Raw genomic sequence first — 15,521 nt, 5'->3', positions numbered from 1 at the left:
CCACCCCCAACTCTGCCTTTCAAATAAGTAAATTCTTAAAAATAAAAAAAAATTAAAAACCCACTTTCTTTTACCCTCAGATCTGTCCTCATTTGTCTGATTTGGCACCAGGGACAGAGACTGAGCTTTTGGCAACAACTCTTAACATGGCATTCACATGTCCCAGGCAGCACCCTAACCAGGGAATCACAATGGGCAGCTCCAGGAGGTACGTTATCAAGATGATGGGAAGGCGGCCAAGTTGAGGAAGAATCAATGAAAAGATAGCTCCGTGTGGAGAGGAGGCTTAACCTGTAGAAACTCTTGGGGTAATTTGCACATCTAACTTGAGCTGATGCTAGTACAGAGTCCTCCCTAGCACATTCTCCATGACCATGCCTTCAATCACACGCACTGACTGCAAGATGCACGCCACGTTTCCATGTTAATTCAATCCTCTAGTGAGGAAGACGTCAAAGGGGAAGGCCTTAGTGATGTTAATTAAAAGATCCAGAATAGAAGAGATCAAAGACCTGCCAGGCCTGAAGAAAGGCGACTTTAAAGTGAGAAGAAATTGCTCTACATTTCAGCAGGAAACCCTCCAGTTATGGAATCCCATAGGGGTAGCGTGGAATCCTATTTTCACATTCTTCACTATGTGAATCAAGTAAACGACATAACTTTCCAAGTCTCAGGCTCCTACTCAATAAAACAAGGAAATACCACATCGCTCCTATGGCTATAATGAGGCTTAAATGAATTCAAACTACAACATTTAAAACTGTACTTGGCAAACGTACTTAGCTCTTTAAGCAATTATCATTGTAACCATAGAGGTAGACGAGGTAGACGGCGAAGGCTTCTCTTTCGAGCTCAGTGTGGCCATGAAGGGGAAACCGCTTCCTGGTTCTCAGGTTTTAAATCCAGACTTGGATCGCGCTCAACACTCCTGGTCTCCAGCTTGCCCACTGCAGATGCTGGGACTTATTGGCCCCCACAATCATGTAAGCTAATTCCTTCTACGATTTCTCTCTCAGTCCCAATTGGAGGCTGGAAGCCAGCCTAGCTGAAAGGGAATGTGTGTTCCTAATGAATGATAAAAGTATCCTGCAGAGGAATGAAGGACAGACACATTGTTGCAAGCTGGGTTAGAATCTGTAACCCAATTCTGTGTGATCGGAGAATTGACTCTGTATAATCCGCATCCTTGGAGATTTAATGGTCTAAAATGTGCTCATCTTAGTGGACGTTCTGCGTGCATTTGTAAATAATGTGTGTCTGTTTTCTCCGCATGGAGCTCTTTGAATGTCAGTTAGGCACAACATTGTTCAGCTCTTCAGGTATTACTGTTAGATTTTCTATCAAGTACTTACAGCAGGGTTTTACAATTTCTCACCTGTTAGTGGATTTGTCTACATTCTACAGTTCTTTATTCTGTGGTTGCTTTATGTATTCTGAAGCTGGTGTTAGGTGCATGTCTATTTGGAATTATCATATATTCCTGATTATCTTGTTAGGTGATGTCCTTGTTTCTCACTGACAGTATTCTTTGCTCCAAAATCTACTGTCTGATAGTAATATAATCAGTCTGGCTTTTTTTTTTTTTTTTTTTTTTTGACAGGTAGAGTTATAGACAGTGAGAGAGAGAGAGAGACAAAGGTCTTCTTCCATTGGTTCATTTCCCAAATGGCCGCCACGGCCGGTGCTGTGCCAGCCCGAAGCCAGGAGCCAGGTGCTTCCTCCTGGTCTCCCATGAGGGTGCAGGGACCCAAGTACTTTTTGGCCATCCTCCACTGCCCTCCCGGGCCACAGCAGAGAGCTGGACTGGAAGAGGAGCAACCAGGACTAGAACCTGGCGCCCATATGGGATGCCAGTGCCATAGGCAGAGGATTAGCCAAGTAAGCCATGGTGCCGCCCTTTTTATTTCTTTTTATTTTGACAGAGTTATAGACAGTGAGAGAGAGAGAGAGAGAGAGAAAGTCTGGCTTCTTTACAGTATTTTCATGGTATATCTTTTTCCAAAATTTTACTTGTAATCCATCTGTCTTTATGTTTAAAGTATCTCTTATAAACATACATTTGCACACTACTTTTTTCTAGCTTGACAATTTCTACCTTTTGCTTGGAGTGTTTAGTCAATTTACATTTAACGTAATTATTGATATGGTATAATTAACAGTATCATCTTCCTATTTTTGTTTGAGACATCTGTCATTTATCCTGTTCCTTCTTTCCTTCACTTATGCTAAACAAGTCCTTCTTAGTATTCCAGTCTACCTCTTGTCTTGAAATTTAGCTATGCCTGTTTATTCTGTTTTTAAAGAGCTACTATAATATGTAGTATTAACTTATTAAAGTCTATTAGTTAACATTATGCTATTTCACATGTACATGGTACATTTATACAATTAACTTCCCTTTATTTCCTCCTGTTCCTTCTGATATCATGATCATATATTTTACTCATGTATGTCATAAATCTCAATACATTTTTATACACTAGTCAATTGTCTTCTAAATAAACTAATAAATGTCATATATACTTCGTATTTCCCATTTCTGATCTTTTCAATCTTCCATATAAATCCAGATTTTTTTTTTTTTTTAAGATTTGGAGAGGGGAGAGGAGAAGGGGGGAAGAGGGAGAGGGAGGGGAGGGAGGGAGAGATCTTCCATCTGCTGGTTTACTCCCCAAATGCCCACAATAGTCAGGGCTGGACCAGGCTGAAACCAGGAGCCAGGAGCTCCTTCTGGGTCTCCTACATGGATGGCGGGGGCCCAGCACTCGGGCCATCATCTGCAGCTTTCTAGTTGCATTAGCAGAGAGCTGGATTGGAAGCAGAGGGACCAGGACTTGAACTGGCATGCAGTTATGAGATGTGGGTATCGCAAGAGGCAGTTTAACCTGCTGTGCCATAATGCCTGCCCCGAAGTCAACTTTGTTATGTCATTTAAGCCTGAATGTTTTCTGCTTTTATTTCTTACAATGAAATCTATTGTGGTGAACCCTTTCAGTATTTGGTTTTATGAAAACATTTACTTCTCTTCCATTATTGAAAGATATTTTTGCTGAATATAGAATTCAGAATATACTGTCCTACCTCTACTTTGTTCAGTGTTCCTCTATTGTCTTCTGGCTTGCAATGATTTTGATGAGAAGTTGGTGAATATTCTTCTCATCACTCCTCTGGGATTAAGTCCTCCATTTATCATTTCTGGTTTTTGCTTTGTTGTATTGTTGTTCTCAGCAACTGCACTGTGACATGAAGTAGTTTTCTGTGTTTACCTTCACTGAAGTTTACTGATTTTTTTAGACATACAAGTTGCTTATGTTCATTAAGTTTGGAGAAAGTAATTATTTCTTCAAAATTTTTTCCTTTTTTTTCCTCTCCTTCTAGAACTATGATTACAAATGTGTCAGACTTTTCTTTTTATTCATTTATTTGAGAGGTAGAGTTAGAGAGAAAAGGAGAGACAGAAAGGTCTTCCATCCACTGGTTCACTCCACAAATGGCTGCAGTGGCCGGAGCTGGGCAGATCGGAAGCCAGGAGCCAGTAGCTTCTTCCAGGTCTCTCACAAGGGTGCAGGGGTCCAAGGACTTGGGTCAACTTCTACCAGTTTCCCAGGCCATAGCAGAGAGCTGAATCAGATGTGGAGAAGCCAGGACTTGAACCGGCACCCATATGGGATGCTGGCGCTTCAGGCCGGGGCTTGGCCCACTATGCCACAGCACTGGCCCCAGTCTTCTTAATATAGTCACTAAGGCCATGTTCACTATCAAAATTCCTTTTAAATTTTGGAGATTTTTTGTTTTCAAGTTTATTGAACTCATCTTCTGCATTGTTAAATCTGCCATTAAGCCCATCCAGAGAATTTTTGTTTCATATATGGCATTTTTGACTGAGAATTTATGGTTATGTGTTGTTTCCTGTTTCTTTACTTAGATATCTCTTCTGTCTAGCCATAATGTCCATATTTTTTAAATCCTTGAATGTATCTATCCTAGCAGTTTTGATGTTCTGGCTCATTCATTCTGACATATTTGTCAACTCTGGATCTGTTTCTACTAACTGCTGTCCCTCCTGGATGTGTAATACATTTTCCTGCTTCTACATACATGCAGTAATCTGTGATTTTGTGATAGGTTCTGGGGACACTATGTAGTTTGACAGTCTTCCTTCAACAGTGTTGGATTTTTTTTAAAAAAAAAAAAGATTTTATTTATTTAAAAGACAGAGTTACAGAGAGAGAGACAGAGAGAGTGGCCTTCCATCTGCTGGTTCACTCCCCAGATGGCCACAATGGCCAGAGCTGCGCTGATCCGAAGCCAGGAACCAGGAGCATCTTCCGGGTCTCCCACATGGGTGCAGGGGCCCAAGGACTTGGGCCATCCTCTACTGCTTTCCCAGGCCACAGCAGAGAGCGGGATCAGAAAAGGAGCAGCTGGGACTTGAACTGGCACCCATATGGGATGCCGGCATTTCAGGCCAGGGCTTTAACCCACTGCACCACAGTGCCAGCCCCAACAGTGTTGGATTTTGTACTCACTCGCAGTTAAATTACTTGTATCGTAGCCTGGTCTGTCAGGAAGGTGGTTGGACTATGTCCCCTCCAGACTTCGTGTGTTGACACTGATTGGTTAATGTGGCAGTAGCAATAGATGGGGCCTGTAAGATCCCAGTATGTCCCAAGAAATCCTCCTTTATGAATAAGACCCTTTAAGGTTTCTGCCCTCTTTTTCTTTTCTGTCTCTCCCATTGCTCGAGGACACGGTGTTCTGCCTGCCTGGAGGAACAGCGACAAGGCTCCATCTTGGGAGTAGACCATGAACCTTCACCACATACCTCTGATGTGGGTAGGCACATCAGTGTAGATAGTGAGCTGTGAGGAGCTGGGCATTTCCAGCACTCGAGCCACAGACACTGCCGAATCCCACCCCTTCCATGCCGATTCAACATGGCTGCGAGCTTGGTTCGTCCACTCCCCATGATGCAGCTGCACCCACTTTCCATCATGCACCAGCTGCCATGACACCTTCCTAGAGACTGTCATGTGTACTGCAGTCCCACCCCAAACCCTGCCTCCTCTGAATATTCGATCAGACCCCACCCTAAGTACCACCCCTTATCTTTTTTTTTTTTTTTTTTTTTTTGACAGAGGTAGTGAAAGAGACAGAGAAAGGTCTTCCTTCCGTTGGTTCACCCCCTTAATGGCCACCACGGCCGGAGCTACACCGATCCAAAGCCAGGAGCCAGGTGCTTCCTCCTGGTCTCCCATGAGGGTGCAGGGACCCACGTACTTTTTGGCCATCCTCCACTGCCCTTCCGGGCCACAGCAGAGAGCTGGACTGGAAGACGAGCAGCCGGGACTAGAACCCAGCGCCCATATGGGATGCCGGTGCCCACCTCAGGTGGAGGATTAACCAAGTGAGCCACAGCACTGACCCTCCCACCCCTTATCCTATGATAGGATAATCCCAGCCATATGGGGGCAGTGGTCCCTCATGAGGTTACCCGCACTCCCGTTCCAGTGTTTGCTATCCCTTTGCCTGTAAATAATCCTTTCCTGCTCCATATGGGAAGACAAGAACCTAGATTAAGTTTTGCCAGAGGTCTTGATCCCAATACCATGATCTTGCACTTTCCAGCCTCTAGAACTATGAGAACTGAATTTCTGTTGTATATACTTCTTCTTCAGAATGCGTCATGACAGCACTAATAAACCGAGACAGGCTGTGGCTCGAAGCTTTATGAGAGCACATTTAAAGTAGTTCCTACTCGAGGACTAGGGTAGTGATCCTAGCTCTTGGTTATTACGGACTTTCAATCGCCATGGATTTTCACTCAGGTCTACACTCTGGCTTATCAGAACCGGAATACCTCTGGAGTCCGCATGCAGCCCATATTCCACTAGTAGTAGTTATCAGATTTCTCAGACTCTCGCTCTGAACACATTCAGCCCAGACCCCACCCCAGGACCCCAGGAGAACCCTATTGAGACTGCCCTGAAACTAACCTCCAAGTGGCCTCAGCCCCAGAGAACCCCAATATAATTTTTCTCTTCCCAGAAAACCACTCAATTCTCTTTGGTCTCTATTTCCTGTGCTCTTACTTGTGGTGTACCCTAGGTAACTTTTTTTCTCATTTATTGAATTTTTCACAGACTGAATGGGAAGCTCACCTTATGTGTTTTCATTCCTTCAAGGTTACACCATCCTACTGCCTCTTATATGATCCTTGCAAACCATTTCTTTGCATGCTTTGTCCAACATTATACTAATTTAAAGTGGGAAGACAAGTCTAATACCTATTTTTTTTTCCTGTCATGGCTAGAATTGGAAGCTGTATCCAGTGTTTGCTCTGCTAAAAGACCATGAGAATTAGGGCCAGCAATGTAGTGTATGTAGTTGGCTAAACCTTCGCCTGTGGTGCCAGCATCCCATTTGAGCACCAGTTCGAGTCCCAGCTGCTCTTTTTTTTTTTAAGATTTATTTTATTTGAAAGTCATAGTTACACAGAGAGAGGAAAGGCAGAGACAGAGAGAGAGAGAGGTCTTCCATCCGCTGGTTCACCCCCAGATGGCCACAATGGCCGGAGCTGCGCTGATCTGAAGCCAGGAGCCAGGAGCCTCCTGCAGGTCTCCCACGTAGGTGCAAGGGCCCAAGGACTTGGGCCATCTTCTACTGCTTTCCCAGGCCCTAGCAGAGATCTGGATCAGAAGTGGAGCAGCCGGGACTCGAACTGGAGCCCATATGAGATGCCAGCACCATAGGCAGTGGCTTTACTCGCTATGCCACAGCGCAAGCCCTGCTGCTCTTCTTCTAATCCAGCTCTCTGCTATGGCCTTGGAAAGCAGTGGAGGATGGCCCACGTGCTTGGGCTCCTGGAACTGTATGAGGAGACCCAGAAACAGCTCCTGGCTTCAGATCAGCCCAGCTCTGGTCATTGGGGCCATCTGGGGAGTGAACCAGCGGATGGAAGACCTCTCTATCGCTCCTTCTCTCTGTAACTCTGCCTCTCAAATAAATAAATAAAATCTTAAAAAAAAAAAAACTAGGAATTTTCCATGTCCCTAGGGGAAGAAGGGAGAAGAAAGAAATGCAAATATTTGGACTCCAAAATCTTAACACTGCAAGACCCGAAAGAGCAACAATCAGAGTATAAAGAAGGAACTTGCACACTAAGTTTGCATAAAAAGTCAAGAAAATATCCATTGTGTATTTGAAAGAGTGGGAGGACAGCTGTTGACAGATACTATGGAGGACAAAAAGCCCTTGGAAGCCCCTGTAGCTCACTGAGACGTGCCTGCTAAATACTTGTGTTTCATCACTACAGTGGGCTGTAGGATGCAGTGAAATTTCAACCTGAGTAGAGAAAATAAAACAATGTAACCATGCTGGTGCAAAGAGTTCTAAAGAAACTCTCATAAAGGCCATTGGATACATTTCTGAGATGGCCTTTCATGCTCATACATCCTCAGCTCTAGTCTTCGTTAGAGAATTAATGGTCTTGCTAAGACGACAGAAACCTCACCAATGCGCCCCTGCCAACCCTTGTCAATGACACTAGCAGTGATTCAGAGGGGGCAGCTCTGCTCTTGCTGTAGAGCTGTGACACAGAAGTGCCAAAGGAATTACATTTTCGCCAGTGCGCACTTGGAGTAATGAAGAAGATAAGAGTACAGATAACCTCTCCGTGGAGCACACATTCATCCATCTGCAACAATTGCCCCACTGATAATTGTAATAGCAAGCGTTTTAGAAGCTATTGGCTAAGCTGCCCCTTGCTAATTTATAAAAGAGAATTTCTTCATCTTTAAAGGAGAAGTCTTGTTTCAAGGCACTCAGTCCTATCACAGGTGTTTGAGTTCCTTAAGACTAAGAAATATACTCTGGCTCATTTTGCTATGGGAATGTGTTGTCCAGTTTTCAACCTAAATTCTTGCCGCGTGTGAGATAGGAATTCAAAGCAGGAGCATAAATGACATGAAAAAATGAGGGCTGCATTTATTTGAAATGAGAGTGAACATCCCTTCACACGTGAGTGTGGGCAAGCCCTCAAGGAGAGCCACCTGCCATGAGGGGCCAGAAAGACCTTTGCTTTCAGTTCTTATCTCCATGTGGGGTAAGAACCCAGATGGGAAATCCAGGTACCCAGGCCTACATCCAAGACGGAGGTCTGGTTGGTGGACCCATTCCCCATCGCTGCATCCTTGCCAGAGAGGAGGCAGGAAAAGTGAGGTTCTGGCTTGTAGACTAAAGACAACAGCATTCGCAAGGTGGGAAATCGCACCAAGCATAAGGACAAACTAAAGACTGGATAAAATGAAACACAGATAGGAAAGAGCAATCTTAAAAATTATTTGGATAAACTCCCTCAGTCCTCCAAAGTCGAGACCTAAAGATGCCACCTTGGAAGTGACCTGCCCCAAATCTCCCTCTAAATGAGGCCCTTTTCAGCCTAGTGAGATGACAGAGATGAGGACATCTCCAAACTTTCATGGGAAATGCTTCTTAGGGAAACATCAGGCATGGGTTTTTTTTGTTTTTGTTTTTATTTATTTATTTATTTATTTTACAGGCAGAGTGAACAGTGAGAGAGAGAGACAGAGAGAAAGGTCTTCCTTTGTCGTTGGTTCACCCTCCAATGGCTGCCGCAGGCAGCACGCTGCGGCTGGCGCACCGTGCTGATCCGATGGCAGGAGCCAGGTGCTTCTCCTGGCCTCCCATGGGGTGCAGGGCCCAAGCACTTGGGCCATCCTCCACTGCACTCCTGGGCCACAGCAGAGAGCTGGCCTGGAAGAGGGGCAACCGGGACAGAACCGACGCCCCGACCGAGACTAGAACCCGGTGTGCCAGTGCCTCAAGGCAGAGGATTAGCCTAGTGAGCCGCAGCGCCGGCCGGGTTTCTATTTCTTTAAGGGGGAGCAACAAAGTGAACTTATGTTTTCATTCCACTTTTCACAAGCTTTTTCAAGTCTCCTCCACCTTCAGCATTCCAGATGACTCTACATGACCATGACATTCACGCTCCTGGAGCCCATTCTCTCTCTGCTGCAATGCAGCCCACGGAGAAGCCATAACCACAACTCGCCCAAGAAACAGAAACGACTTGTTAGCTCTGTACAAGGACAAGGTTGACACTCACTCTCCAAATTCACCAGTGAGTGCGTGAAGGACGAGGGTCTAGCATAATTAACATGCTTGGAGTCCTTAAAGGATCTCTTAGACAATTTGTTAGATGATCTCTTTGAGCACTGATGTTTATTAAGCTCATTTGTCTCTATTTTGGTTCCAGGCACCAATTCATAATTTGTTTACAACAGCTAATAAACACCAGACTTCAACTCCTTGTGGATCTGTCCACAATAGCACCCATCTCCCATCCATTCAGAGGAAGGTTTTCCTCGCTGCTTTTGTCAAGTGTCAGCATGGGTGGAGGACGGTGGTTAAGCTGCCACTTGGTACTAAGCCACTGTTTGGCATGCCACCTTGAAGTACTCGCATCCTACTCCAGAGTGCTTGGGTTTGAGTCCCAGCTATGCACCCAATTCCAGCTTCCTGTTAATGCACACACCCTGGAGGCAGCAGATGATGGATCAAGTAGCCAGGTCCCTGCCACCTCCATGGGAGACCTGGATTGAGTTCCAATAACACTGTGTTGATAAATCCCTGAGGGGAATCTCACCAATTCCATGTCCAGAAGACCCTCTGCCCAGCAACAACACAGAAGAGGGAGTGGGGAGGGAAAACGGTGGGGCCACACACCTTTAAAATCTCCAGTCTGAATGCAGACTGGGCTCCCAGTTCTCTGCCGAAAACCCCACCTGGCCAGGTTTATACTCCTCAGTGAACTTTGTTACCTTGCTTATGGCTACTCTCTGTCTCATGTCTGAAATTCTTTTATTGGGTAAAGACTAGGACCTCTAGGGGCTAGCACTGTGGTACAGTGGGTTAATGCCCTGGCCTGAAGCGCCGGCATCCCATATGGGGGCCGGTTCTAGTCCAGGCTGCCCCTCTTCTGATCTAGTTCTCTGCTATGGCCTGGGAAAGCAGTAGAAGATGGCCCAAGTCCTTGGGCCCCTGCAGCCACGTGGGAGACCTGGAAGAAGCTCCTGGCTCCTGGCTCCGGATCAGCACAGCTCTGGCCATTGAGGCCATCTGGAGAGTGAACCATCGGATGGAAGACGTCTCTCTCTCTCTAACTCTGTCTTTCAAATAAATAAAAATAAACCTTTTAAAAAAGATAAAAAAAAAGAAAAAACATAAAAAAAAGACTAGGACTTCTGATGCACCTGTCTCCAGTAACACAGAAACTAAATTTCCCCCACTTCTCTCTCTCCAAAACTCTCTGCCAAAAACTCTCACTGGCCACATCTAACTGGAAGGCAGAGGGCAAGGAGCCTGGGTGACTCAGGCTGCTGAGTCATCCTCTGGGGACAGAGCAAGGTAGAAAAGGATTATAGATTAGATTCAGAGAGGCAAACAGAAATACTAGCACACATTATTTCTCTGAAACAAAGATTGTGCAACTATGGCCCATGAACCAAATGTTCCCATCATCTGTTTCTATAAAGTTTTATTTCTGAAACACATCCAATAAGCAAACTTTAGCTTCCTTATTGTCCAGCGCTTCTTTTCCACTGCAGTGGCAGATTTGAGAGGGTGCAACAGAAGGCATATGGTGCACAAAGCAGAAATATTTACTCTCTGCCCTTTACAGAAAAGTTACGCTGGCCCCTGGCCTAGACCAGCATAGCTACTGCATTTCAACACAGGCAAAATGTAAGCAAGTTTTTTTTTTTTTTTTTTTTAATAAAAAATGTAAAGGGCAAGGGTGCAGTGGGCTAAGCTGCCACTTGGGGTGTCTGTACTGAATACCACCTCTGCTTCTGATTCAGCTTCCTGTTAATGTACCTAAGAGGTAGCAGATGATGGCCCAAGTACATGGATTGCTGCCACCCACATAGGAGATCCAAATGGAGTTCTTGGCTCTTGGCAAACCAGTGAATGGAAGATCAATCGATCTCTCTCTCTCTCTCTCTCTCTCTCTCTATATATATGTGTGTGTGTGTGTGTGTGTGTGTGTCCCTCTATTTCTGTCACTCTGCCTTTCAAATAAATATGTAAATAAAACTGTTAAAAAACTCATCCGCAGGAGATAGCATTGTGATGTAGAATTTTAAGCCACTGCTTGTGATGTTGGCATCCCATATTGGAAACAGTTTGAGTCTCTGTTGCTCCACATCCATCCAGCTCCCTGCTAATGCACCTGGGAAAGCAGTGGATGATTGTGGGGAGCAACTCGGACTAGACTAAGTTACTGGAATTAAGACTTATTCTATGCATCTGCTCTCCCACAATATGGCACTGGGAGAGGAGGAAACAGCTTCTACGCAGCTGCCTCTCGCCAACTTGACTGATGATCTGCAGGAGCTGATCCTGCTCCTGATTGGAGGAGAGCAGCGTACTCGGCGTGTGGGTAGCAGAGTTGGGATTGGTGGAAGAGGACTATAAAGGAGGAGAGAGACAACATGCACCAGGAACATCTGAAGGAACATCTATCTGAAGGAACACCTGAGCAGCCCCCGAGAGAGCCGGCTGGCGGTGTGCCGCTCCCCCGCAGAAGTGGGGAAAGTGGCAGGGGGAACCGCCCTTCCACGGAGGTTGAAGGGATGGTAGCCAACCCGGGAAGAACCAGCAGCAAACCCGGGAAGGGCCGAGCAGACAAAAGAACAATGCAGGGTCCTGTGTCGTTCCTCCACGAAGAGGGGGAGCGACAGATGATGGCCAGATTATCTGGGCCCCTGTCACACATGTGAGAGACCAGGATGGACTGGCCCCATCCAACCCTGGCTGTTGCAGTCATTTGAGGAGGGAACCAGCAAGTCAAAGATTTCTCTGTCTCTCCCCTTCTCTCTGCTGTTCTTTCATATAAACAAACTTTTTTTAAAAAATGACTTCCCAAAGTTTGTTAAAAAAAAAAAAAAAGTCATTGACTTAAAGCATTAGTGACAGTCACAATGTGAGTGAACTTGAGCCTCTATCCATGAGCTGATGAGCCTCCAAGCCCGCCCCCCCCCCCCCCCCCCCGTCATGCGCCTTTATCCAGAGTTCCATTTATGGCTTCCTCACTTCTGTGGCTAAGCTGTAGCCCCCCTGGCACGGTCCTTCCTGATCTCTGCTGCTGTCTTGCCCTCACAGTTCAGTTGAGACGCTCATTTTCTTTGGCTGCTGTGGGGATCAGTGTTGCCCCAGCCAAAGACCTGGAATTTCAGAAAGGACGGCCCCTCGCTGGTTATAACGGGAGCCCGCTCTTTCTATTTTCATCTCCCTTCTTTGGGGCAAGAGGCTCAGTGGCTAAGGGGTCTTCACTTAGCCTCAACAGATATCACATTAAAAATTCTCTTCCCTACCCCAACAACCAAGGTACCAGTATGGGGTGCAGGCCCTTTCTGCTCCAGAGTTTGCGAAACTCTACTTTTTTCCCAGTGTGAATACTGGCATCGCAGCTCCACAGTCCCATTTACTAGTACATGAATTCATTCACTCAACATGATAGATATGCTCCAGGAAGTCACGAACACTTACCTCTTTTAAAAATAAATTTTGCTTGGGGCTAGTACTGTGGTGCAGCAGGTTAAAGTGCTGGCCTGAAGCGCCGGCATCCCATATGGGTGCAGGTTCTAGTCCCAACTGCTCCTCTTCCAATCCAGCTCTCTGCTATGGCCTGGGACAGTAGAAGATGGCCCAAGTCTTTGGGCCCCTGCACTCACGTGGGAGACCCAGAAGAAGCTCCTGGATCCTGGCTTCGAATTGGTGCAGCTCTGGCTGTTGCAACCATCTGGAGAGTGAACCAGTGGAAGGAAGACCTCTCTGTAACCCTGTTTTTCAAATAAATACAATAAATCTTCAAAAAATAAAAATAAATTTTGCTTATCTATTTTCATTCTATTTGAAAAGCAGAGAGACAGGAGACAGAGAAAGAGAGAGACACACACAGAGAGAGAGAGAGAGAGAGAGAGAGAGATCTCTTCTATTTGTGGGTCCACTCCCCAGATACCCACAACAGGCAGAACTGGGCCATGCTGAAGCCAGTACCTGAGAATTCCATCTAGGTCTTCCATGTGGGTGCCCAAGTACTTGAGCTATCACCTGCTGCCTCCCAGGTGCACATTAGCAGGAACCTGGGATCAGAAGCAGAGCTGAGAAGTGAACCCAGGAAATCCGCTCTGGAATGCAGAAATCCCAAGGAGCTTCCAAATCATTGCATCAAACACCACTTCTGCTAACATTTGCCTTTAATAGATCCATCATCATCTCCTTACTATGCCACAGTTTTTGAGATGAGATGCATATTGGCCTGAGACTGTTGCTCTAGACTTTGGTAAAGTTGATAAAACAGTCAGGCTACTCGAGCAACAAGGTAAGTGTGGCGTGGGGACACATTTACTTAAGCCCAAATTAATCCAACACAGTTAATAATGTGCATGGCCATCATTACTGTGCTATATCGTAGCTAGGTGCAGAAATGCGGTAATTGCTAATTTTTACACAATCCTAACTAGGGTCAGCAGAGGAGAGGAGATGCAGAAGTAAAAGAGGCTGAAAAAAAATTCCCTAAGTTGCCTTTAAAGACCACTGATAGTGGGGCTGGTGTCATGGAGCAGGAGGTTGAGCTGCTGCCTGCCACACTAGCATCTCATATGGGCACCAGTTGGAGACCTGGCTGCTCCACTTCCAATCTAGCTCCCTGCTAATGCACCCGAGAAAGCAGAAGTTAGCCCATGTGCTTGGGCCCATGCACCCACATGAATAGAGCTTCAGGATCCTGACTTCAGCCTGGCCATTGGGTCATCAACCAGTGGATGGAAGATCTCCTTCCTCTCTACTCCTCCCTCTCTCTACCTTTGCTTTTCAAACAAATACATCTTAAAAAAAAAATGACTTCTACTAAGAGACGGAGGGCCTGTTGGAGTGACTGGAGAGAAAAGGGCACTACAAGAAGGGAAGCAGTTGGATGGGAGAGACGCAAAGTAAGAAAGGAGGCTGAGCGCTCCAGCACCTGTGTCATCCCTCGCAGAGGTCTGGTGGACTCTGCAGATCTGGAGGGGAAGAGAGGGAGACAGGGAGGAAGGAGCAAGGCTCCCCCTATGGGAGTTCTCAGGAGAGAGGCAGACAACTGACAGTGCCCTGAGGTCACTTTGGCAAAGCTCAGGCTGTACCCAGCTTAGGAGGAGGGGCACTGCTGCAGGCTGCCCACCTGCCTTGCCAAATGGAGAGCAGCAGGAAGCCTTGCCCTTCTCACCTTCAACGTACGAAGAATCCCACCTCAGTTTCTCAACCGAAGGCCATCACGTTGGTTAGTGGCTATGACAGGAGAAAGTGGCTTTGCACACTGACTTGCCAGTTACCAGTGCACACATGCACATACAGGCTCGTGCACACACACACACACACACACACTTTTACCTCTCCTGGGAACCTTCAAAATCACTACTCACGTGAGTCTCCTCCCATTGTTCCTAAGTAAACGGTCATGGGGCTCCCAAGGCCCTGTGGGACCCGGCTGCTGCCTCCCAGTCCTGCCAATCTTGACAATACCATCCTTCACTGTGCCCCACCCAGCCTGAACTGCCACTCACTTCCTGCTAGGAGAGCGCCCCCCTTATCTCCTTCCACAGTAAGTGCTTTTCTGCCACCTGTACCTTACTTGTTAGCTTCTGCCTGCTCCCCAGGTTTTCCCCGTGTGCAGGTCTTCCCGGCTGTCCTGACCAGGTTAAGTGGCCCTCCAGGCAATGGCACTCCATATCCACAGCCTTGGTCACCTTGGTCCTAACACTCAGAACACACTTACCTGTCTTCCCAGTCAGTCTCTATGAGGACAGGGACCTTGCCTATCTTCATTCGCCTCTGTATCCCCAGCATTTAGCACAAGCCTGGCACAGAGAAGACATTAAAAGAAAAAAAACCATCAATCTAATGTATGCGGCTCACTGGAGAGGAAAAGGAAGGTCATAGGCCTCATTACTCCTCTCTGCACCTTTTCTCCATACAAATTTGAGTTTGTGACACGGCAACTTATTTTCTTAGAAATAGGAAATCATCCTTATGCTAAAACACGACCCAAATGTCCAAGCAACACTCTACAGGATGTGAAATAAAGATCTCCATTTAATCCATTGGCCGCCTGGCTCTGAAAAGCTTTGATCTTCTCCATTCTCTGGCCATTGACTCTGAATTTGTAAGTAGCAGTCACTCAGTGACCAAAATCTCTATGCCCAGAACAGTAAAGCAACAGATGTCTGGAAAAGGCATTGGAGGAAATGGAAAATAATTTATTAGAATACAACAGAGCCAATAGTTTAGTGTCCCCCCAAAAATCATCTTTCAGAATTTAAAAAATAGCTGCTTCTTGTACAAAAACTCAAATGCTACCTGTTAGAGAAAAGCTCAATTGCAACCTCATTACTGCTCATGTTCAGAGTGACTCGTTCCACTCGCTTTTATGACAATGCCCCTGAAATTCTCCAGGTTCCCTG

The 15,521-nt window shown here is 46.1% G+C and overlaps 1 long non-coding RNA gene across 1 annotated transcript in view; it reads right to left on the bottom strand.

The window, feature by feature from the left end:
* LOC149123572 (uncharacterized) overlaps positions 1-15,521 on the bottom strand; it is a 125,501-nt gene that overhangs the window by 96,940 nt on the left and 13,040 nt on the right. The window contains exon 2 of the long non-coding RNA XR_016216928.1: positions 14,837-14,918. This is a non-coding gene — a long non-coding RNA (uncharacterized LOC149123572). The remainder of the gene's footprint in view (positions 1-14,836; positions 14,919-15,521) is intronic.

Source organism: Oryctolagus cuniculus, chromosome 11 (assembly GCF_051225735.1).
Source record: "Oryctolagus cuniculus isolate XC-2025 breed Fujian yellow rabbit chromosome 11, ASM5122573v1, whole genome shotgun sequence".
Classification (NCBI taxonomy): Eukaryota; Metazoa; Chordata; class Mammalia; order Lagomorpha; family Leporidae; genus Oryctolagus; species Oryctolagus cuniculus.
The sequence above is the reverse complement of the archived record's forward strand: the minus strand, read 5'-3'. Positions and strand labels throughout refer to the sequence as shown.